This window comes from Trachurus japonicus, chromosome 3 (assembly GCF_045865225.1).
Source record: "Trachurus japonicus isolate A0001 chromosome 3, Traja_1.0".
Taxonomy (NCBI): domain Eukaryota; kingdom Metazoa; phylum Chordata; class Actinopteri; order Carangiformes; family Carangidae; genus Trachurus; species Trachurus japonicus.
Genome location: NC_140909.1, coordinates 21,468,885 through 21,478,117, shown reverse-complemented (window position 1 = coordinate 21,478,117; position 9,233 = coordinate 21,468,885). Strand labels below are relative to the sequence as shown.

The window sequence follows — 9,233 nt, the reverse complement described above, 5'->3', positions numbered from 1 at the left end:
GGACTCAGAAAGTAGACAATTTTTCATGTATACTTGTGTACATCCCAGCATGGCAACTGCAAGTTCCATGTGAAGTTCTCAATGTAGTCGTTGCTGGAATACAGACTAAACATTTGGAGGCACTTGGAGACTTCAATCATGTTTCCCTGATGGACTCACTGGGGGAGTGGGAGGAGAGATGCAAACTGAAAATGGTAGAGGCCATTCTGAACAACTGAGATCATCCACTTCATAACACCTTGATGTACCAAAAAGACGGCAGTGGTGGACAGCTCCTCTCTCTTAGCTGCAGGACGGAGAAATGTATACAACCCCTGGCAAAAGTTATGGAATCACCACTCTTGGAGGATGTTCGTTGAGTTGTTTAATTTTGTAGAAAAAAGGGCAAATCACAGACATGCCACAAAACAATTTTAATTCAAAATACCAACCTTAAGAAACGCTAAAAAGTAGGAAAGAAAATTGTTGTAGTCAGTCACAATTTTTTTTTAGATCAAGTTGAGGAAATAAATATGGAATCACTCAATTCTGGGGAAAATCTTATTGAATCACACTGGTAGCGTCAAGATAGAAAACTTAAAGCAATATGTTTTGAAAACAGAAAATTCACAAAATAACGAATGAGGAACAAATGGGTGGAAACTGGAGTCAATGTCTGTGACTGAACTGTAAGACATTAGGCCTACATACAGAAAAGACAAACGAAGGCCATCATTAACACCTATACAGAAAAAAACAAGGTTACAGTGGGCTAATAAAAAGCAATCATGGACTGGATGAAAGTTACATAAATACTTTACTTATATTTTTACTTTTTTACTGCTAAGATTTTCTGTTCCGACAAAGAGCTTCTTCTGCTCGAAACGTTACATCTTGTCTTGTGTGAATAAATGGACTGCATATTGGAGCCCTGTGGTGTGCGAGCCGTTCTACTTTCTTTTTAACTTTTGTATGTTTCCGGCTAAGCACCTGCCCAAAGTTTTTTGGCACGGATGTGCATGAGGATTTTTCTTTTTTTTCCTTCATTTTTACTGCTAAGATTTAAAATACATGGTTTAATCAGTTAACAGCACCATACTGATCAACACAGACATTCTAATGTAGAAAGCCATGGGAAGCACAAATGTTACTTACCTACAGCATTGATGATGGCTAGTTATAAAAAGTATTCTGTAAAAAAAAAAAAAAAAGGCTAATCACATTTACTGTACAGTTTAGTTTATTACAGTATAATGAAAATGTCACCATTATTTTCATAAAGATGCAAGGTAATACTTAAGGTTTTGTCCTTATATTGTGTCACAGTTTTTTCAGCTATAAATCATAAGTAGCCTATTTATACAAGTAGCCTATATTTAATGACATAAGTTATGACTATGGTCAAATGTGCATGTTCCACTTGCACTGCCATGGTTAGACACATATTTTACTTAGTGAACTATCTTTGAATTAATGAAGTAGAGTGGAGACATCATTAATGTTATTAATATCCCGCTCCTGTGCAAACCAAAACCATTTATGTAAATATGACATGAGAACCTTGTGGAGGAGGTCCATGAAAATGTTCCGGCATCAAGAGGATAATCTCTAAATTAATATTGACTAAGGTTATTAATTCATTTAGCCATCATAAAAAAATGTGTTAGATACCAAAGCTATAAAATTAAATAAGATTTTCTAACATTATCTATGTAATACAAAAAAATAGAAGGCATCTCAGATAATCAGTATTCAGGCCTTTCTTAGTGGATGTGATGTTAACACACATAGTGGAAGTCATTCACCTCTGCTGCGGAGATCAGTCCCAAGATTGTCATAACACACAAACGGATTAATTATGTATATTAACAAGAAGCATTTCAGAATTAAACCTGGTTTTGAACCCATGAGGCATTCATGTTGCTGAATGTTAGATCCAGTAGGCTATGTATGTCTCCCTGTATGCTTTGTAGAATGAGATATGAAATGAAATGTTAAATCACTCAGGTGTAAACTTTACTTAAATGTGAAATGCTCATGATGTCATGGATCATGGTATAGCTACCAGGAGTGTGAGTATATGTGTCAATAATAGACCCTATACTCTGGAAGAATTTTGATCATATTGTTTGTCTGTAGGATGTACATCTATACTGATATATCACCGCTTTTTATGCACCCTGTGACAGGGGCCGCAGGGCAGCTCCTCCAGCGCCTCCCGGCCGCTGTAACAAGTCCTCCATCAGTTGCCAGTCTCACTTGTTGTTGGCCACACGGTTGTGCTCGCACACCGCTCGCCCCGTGGCGGTAACGTTACTGCTCCTCTGCGCATGCGCATCCCGTGGACGGAGCGGAGACCATTTCCTCCAGCAGCAGGCCTCACAGAGCTCCATACACACACACATACACACTCACACTCACAGTCACTCATTCAGATGCACATACACACACGCTAACGTACACACACATATGCAGACAGAGTACGGACACAACCGTCAAAGCAAAGCCACGTTTGGGATTGTCTTATCTTTCTGGTAGACCTGAATGCTTCCCAACCGCAGGAGTCCGCCTAATGGGCCTTCGCCGCTGATTTGGAGCAACATCTGGTCGACAGCACAGTGGTTATCTTTTGGGTGAGTTGCCCACAGCGCAGTCACTGTTTTGTCTTCGTTGTGTTGCTGCCGCTGCCGCTGCTGCTGCTGCTGCTGCTGCAACGTTTTTAGCATGAGGAGCTGAGCAGAGATAGCGAACAGGGAGGGGAACGTCACCGTTGGCCTGGATACGCCGCTCGTATCCCGGGTGATCTTTTACGTTCGCCGCGGCCGTTAAGTGTTGTTCTAAAATGTGAGCGTTTTTAGTGCAGCACGGGTGAAGGCGGTTAGCCGTGGTTGCTAGTTTACATACAATGTAACGTCACGGGTTCCATTGTCGGACACTATTTATGCTAAGTCTGGACAGATTTGTATCCCCCACACCCTCACCCTCACCCTCACCCAGCCTCCCCGTTCCCGGTTCACTCCCCTGACACATTCACCGGGTTTGATATCGGACCAATACACACACACACACACACACACGCACACACTCAAACAAAGCAAGGCCATTGTTAAACGACTACTGTGCTGTTCGTTTGTACTGGCTGTTGTGTTCTTGTTATAGGCGATTTTGCGGCTGCTGTGCCCAAAACCTCCCAGTCACCCCCTCCCCTTCCTCTCTCCTCTTGTTTCCATAGTCGGACACCTTGGTCGCGGCTAACGCCTTGTGGTCTTGACCTTTTACTGTGCTTCTCCTCTTTGTCTTCCGTGTGTATTTGTTGGCACAGTGTATAGTCCAGTGCTGTAGGGAGGCCAGCGGAGGTGAAGCTGGGAGTCAGTAAAAACAGGGACCCATACAGCATTGTGTGTGACAGGCGGATGCGCTCGTCTAAATGTGGTAACAGCCTATACCTGACTGACTGTAGAGGCTCGGTTATTGTGCCGTTTAAGTAGTCACCACTTTAATATTACACGTGTGCCAATGCAGCGAGGCGACCTTTTTGTAATGGTTTTTGTATTGTGTCGGGAACTGGGAACAAAAAGCACGAAATACAGATCCTGTCCGATAATGGACCCCTCTCCTTTAGCCACCTCCGCGCTGCACTGGAGCAGAGCTGGAGCTGAGGTTCAGCCCATTCGGCTTCAGGAAACACTGATCAGTATCTTTCCACTGATATTGTTTTAATGTGTCCATTACTACATTCTTTAGTAGTGGTTCTTGGTTTTAGATGAGTACGTGCCACCGTGTAACAGAAGAAAAAGTGCTGCTCTATACTGTAGGCTAGTTGTCCTGTTGATGACAGTAACAGGAGATAAATGTTGTGATGGTAGGCTACTGTGAAGATGTGTTTATCCCACAGGGGAAAGTGCTTTTCTCTTACATTACTGTACAGAAAGGTCAGAGGCCAAGCCTAGCCACAGAGCACCATCCTGGAGCTGGTAGAGCTCTAGTGTCTTGCTCAAGGACAGTTACGCAGAAGTGGGATGCTTGTAAACACAGAGGTTTTCAGGTGAAGGCAAGTGAACAATATACACACTGTTGGTATAATTTAATGAATCAGAGCGGCATGAAGCCCTCTGACTGCTCTGGCCTTGCTCCTCAGTCAGAGCTCGAAGGTAAAAGTCTGACAGAAATGTTGAAATGTACATACCTTTGCAAGCTCTGGCATGACTGTCAAGTCTGTTGTGTATTGTTACTTTACACAGTGTATAATCACTTTCAGTCTTAGTGTTGCGTTGCTTTGAAGGGAACAAATGTGAGGATTACTGTATTATCTCTGTCTTTGCGCTTGTTATCTGATGTGTTCAAAATCTAAGAGATCAGTCCTTCAGACCATGTTGCCTGTTTTAATAATTGGTTGCCACAGTGAGTGTGAGGCTGATCGGAAACTGGATTGTTAGATATTGGCATTTGTACAGCCTGCTAATCTGTATTTATTTATTTTTTACAAAATGTGCTGGTTTTCCAATAGTCTTAAAAGGTAATCTTCAAAATTGCAACTATTTCACATGCAAGTTCTAAAAATTAATTGGGATTTTTAACAACAAAACATCCAGACACAGCAGTTATTGTCCAGTGTCCATTTCTTTGCTGCCAGATAGTTGCATTCTTATTTTGCAGCCCACCTGTCTTGACTGGCGTGCTGAGTGCTGATGAAGCACTGTGGTAGCTTTGGGGTTTTACAATTTGAGAAATTTGTCACCGGGACTGGCTGAAGCGAGGTGGGGGTGTGGGGGCTTGGCACCCATTATCCCCAGAGGAATCTGGTGAACCAGACTGCAACATGTGAAGGATCCATATGCTGCGTCTGTCAGGGCTAACCTGCTGTCGGTGTGTGACGGTGTTCAACATAGTTCTGGCTTGATAGTCTACGATGAACATGTTGCGAATAATGTCATTTTCTCTCAGTGTATAAGAGTTCATGTCACTTTTGTGGAAAGGGAGAAAAACAATTGCACAAAATGTTTTATTTTAGCACACCGTACCCAGTCCTTTAAACACAGCGTGACTCATCTCTGGTCTGAGTAGTGAGACTGTACAGCTCCAGCTCCATCTGTGAAGTCAGACCCATCCAGTATGGTGGCAGAAGACTCGCAGATTAAATCCTCAACCACACTAAGTTCCTTCCCCTGCCTGTCTTCCGTTTGTCAATAGCTCTTTGCTCGTTTCACTGACTGACTGACTGACTGACTGATGGCTAGATAGCAGTAGTCTAATGGAGGTGCAGCTTGACGGGGACTGGAGGTGACAGGACAAGTCTGGGGGCTTAGTTACATGTCAGCTCTCTTCTTTTTGGTGATGAGTTATGAGGAGGAAAGGAAAAAAAATCACTCAGGTCAATCCTGGAAGCTGCTAAGAGCTGAGCTCCGTTACTGTCTTGTGTTAAGCTCTGAGCTTGGCTTATGTGCTCAGCTGGGAAGTAATGGCTCCTCTGTCTGTACACTGACCATCTCATTGCACATTTGAAGCCTGTCCAAGGGCCCGCTGACCTCAACACAATGGCCGCGTTTTAGTTCGTTTTTCTCCTCCAGCCTCTTCTCTCCCACATCCACTGTCTCTGTAATCAGCAAGTGCAATACCAGAGGAGGGATTTATCATGGTGACTTTGGTGCAGAGCTTAACAACAGTATACTGACACTCATGAGCAACAGGACATCACAGATGGTGCGAGACTTTACTCTACACAGTAGGCTGCATCACTCTGCATACAAGTATTCAACACCATTTATTCATGGTCGTCTGCATCTCAGCAGCCTGGGATAGTGTGTGTGTGTGTGTGTGTGTGTGTGTATACCCGTTAGGGGAAGAGTTGTTAGCAGTGCATGGGCCTTTAAACCAGAACACACAAGGAGCAGAGTGTAATGCATTTTACTGTGTCCAATAAGGTATGTGCACATCCCGAGTAGTGCAGCTTTTTATTGTGGACATTGCAAGATGCAAAGTGGCAAGCAGTGCCATGGTCCACTTATTTAGGAATGATGATGGAAAGCGAAACTGACAGCAGATCTGCACTGCACCTGCACTGCTTCCTCTTTCTTTTGAACATGTGCACAGACAGAACAGGTGCATCACTGTAATAGTACTGTAGTGTACACTCTTGTTTGTGAGGTGTACAATGGTCTAATTGTCTCTAGGCTGATGAGTGATCAAAGTGTTTTACACACCAGACATATCCCTGTTTAGTAAACTGTGCCGCCCGGCCTGCTCATCACACCCCTTAATCAGATTATTGCTAGTAATGTGAAGGAAGTGTACCTTTGCTTAGTTTGTGTACTTCCCATACTCACACTTGGTATTTTGAGTGGATAAGTGTGTATTGATGAGTATGGGAACATGAAGTGAACTCAAAATGATCAAGTAATTGAGTGGACACTCGCACCCTCAGTGGTTGCCATCTTGGCTACGCAGAAGAAGGCGAGGCACCAGCTGTTTCGTATCGCATCGCACAGTGGACAGACAGAGGGAAAGGGACATGCTAATTGTCATGACACAAGAGCAAATCAGCCGGCAGATGTTTTGACGGACCATGGTCACATGTTGCGATCGTCATTTCCCTATGAGCACGAAACAACAGTTTGATTTCAGAAAACAATACTCCATCAGACATCCACCACCGAGTATACTGCTGCACTGTGGTACATGTAAAGTATACAAATTTGAGGCACAGCAATACTTTTAATTGAATATGCAACAGCAAACAGGATTTAATGAATAAACTATCAATTCATCTTTTGCACAATCAGTTAGACTGTATTTAAAATGTCAGGAGCTGATGAAAATTTCCCAAAGCCTAATCTTCAAATTGCCTGTTCTGTTGCACTACCCAATCAAAACCGAAAGATATTCCATTTACTAGAGGACTAACAATGACCAGCAACTATAAGAGACTGGAACCACTACTTGATGAATGATTGATCCATCATCAGCATTGTTAAACCAATTAATTTTTTATCTTTCTCACTTTTAACTGTTCACTCATTTTCCATAGTGTTTTTCTTTTTCAGTCTTAGTTTGTCCCTTCAATCTCTCACAGTGTGATATTAGTTCATTATATTATTACTATTTCACTCTTTTGTGCTTGCCTGTAAGTGCCATTTTTCTGCACACATTATGAGAAACATTTGGTCGTCGTTTATTCCTCTTACAGTGTTGCTCGTATATCTTCTTATCTGTTCAGCACCTGCTGAGCTGCGATCATGGCAACCCCCCCCCCACTCCCCACATACCCTCCCTCCTGGTGAGCATGCTTCCCAGTAGAATAGTGGCATTGTGGCTGCCATCTTGCGTGCAAACTCAGCGAGGCCCCTCCATCTGGGCAGCGGCTGGTCAGTCAGGCAGCTCCTTGAAGGCCGGGAGGTTTCTACAGCCACGCCTGCTGGCTAGCTGCACAATGTAGGCAATGAGCAGAGCCGGAGGCCTGGCACATGCCCGGTCTTTTGCTACACCCACGGCCTCCAGAGATTACCCACTGGGAAGCGCTTCACACAAGAATATTGAATATTGATAATGCAAAATGTTCAATATTTCTAGAACACATCATTTCAGATGAATTTGATCCTCATTGTTAATTTTTCCTCCTTTCACTATTGTAGTGATGCTGAATAATTAGGTTCTGCAGCCATGCATCAAAGTAAAATATTTATATGATGAACACATAGCAAATATATCATTGTGGAAGAGTCTACATACAGTTTTCTGCCAAAATCCTTAAAACATAATGTGGCAGCTTGCCCGCCACATCTAAGAGGTAATGATATAAATGGAGCCTGCCCTGTCGGATGACAGCCAGGCCACCCCCATCAGTTGCTGTAACCTGCAGCTTAAATGTTTGATCATCCACATAACGATTTTCTACCTGAGGTCATCATTTAGAAACCGGGTAGTGAAGAATTCCTCACAGGTCCGAGACATAAATCAACTAAAACTGCCAAGTCACCAACTTTGATACGGCTCATATAGCTAGTCGTCCTTCACTAACCACCCTGCTTCTGTACCCAGCAGAGCTACCCCACTGTGCAAACCAGCACGACACAATGGTTTCTTATTGAACTGACAGATGAGCTGATGACATCAGCCTGCATTTTTTGGGGGGTTGTGCGAGCGCAGACTTGAAATAATGAGCAGAGGGAAAAAATTTCGGTTGAGGGAAACAGCCGGACACTTATTCTTTGAGTGGATCCATGTAGAAGGCCCGATGTCAGGAGCATCTGTCTCATGGTGTAGGACTGGCTCTGGAAAACACCAGCCACCTGACCTCCTGCATAAATACACACATTATAGACAGATCTATTAATATATACGTACGTTTTTATTCACAGTCAGATTCTCATTGTTGTAAACAATTGAATAACTTTATTGGGCTTATTGAGGAAAAATAAACAAATTACTCCGTCTACGCAATTAGAACATGTAGCCAAGAATAAAGAAATGACTGGTAGTGAGTGTTTCATGTTGCGCTCTCTGTCATGTTGTATGTCCCTATGCTCCTCGAAAATAAACTCACAGATGGAATAGGTAATCCTATCACCACAGAGGTGTTGAGCTGATAATTAACTTCAACCAGATTTTTTTTTTTGCATAAATGCCAATTCAAGTGAAACATGGGCTTTGATCAACAGTGCTGCTTTGCACCGTCTGTCTTATGTGTGAAATGAATCCCACCTTTCATATCCAGCTGATTTTGACTGAATGAGCCACTTGTCTTGGAAGTTTCTTGCTGGAAAAGGCTCAGAAGTTTTCCACTCTGCACAAACACTGCTGCTGCTCTGATTTTTTTTTTTTTACAGTGCACGAAGGCTTTACTCATGACCAGTTATTCACAGTGATGTGCTGAAGTGAGATACAATGGTGTCTCATTTTGACTGTAACAGTTGCCTTAGTCATTTGGTTTTTGGTTTGCCCTGCCATCCGTCCTATTCTTGTGGATATAATTTCAAGTTCAAGTTGAAGAGCTTTATTGTCATTGTCATATCGCAGTAATGCTCTGATGTAACTTCCTCAAATCTTATAGGCTACATTAATTCAACAACACTCAAGGATGGGCTGTTTTGATTTTGTGGGTCATAGGTCAAATATCAAGGTTACAGTGACCTCTCAAACATTACTGAGTGCAGTATCTTAAAAAAATCCCTTCAAATTGTACAGTGTATCAAGGAGTTTAGCCACCACTCAAGACTTTACACAGCAATTATGACCAGATTTCACACAAATCGTTAGCA

At 42.7% G+C, this 9,233-nt stretch overlaps 1 protein-coding gene across 1 annotated transcript in view; it reads left to right on the top strand.

Annotated features, from left to right (window-relative positions):
• The first annotated feature begins 2,362 nt into the window (after nucleotides 1-2,362).
• The window catches only part of cskl (c-src tyrosine kinase-like), a 49,092-nt gene continuing 42,221 nt past the window's right edge, over nucleotides 2,363-9,233 (top strand). The window contains exon 1 of the mRNA XM_085766467.1: nucleotides 2,363-2,612. The gene's annotated coding sequence lies outside the window, so the exon portion shown is untranslated. The remainder of the gene's footprint in view (nucleotides 2,613-9,233) is intronic.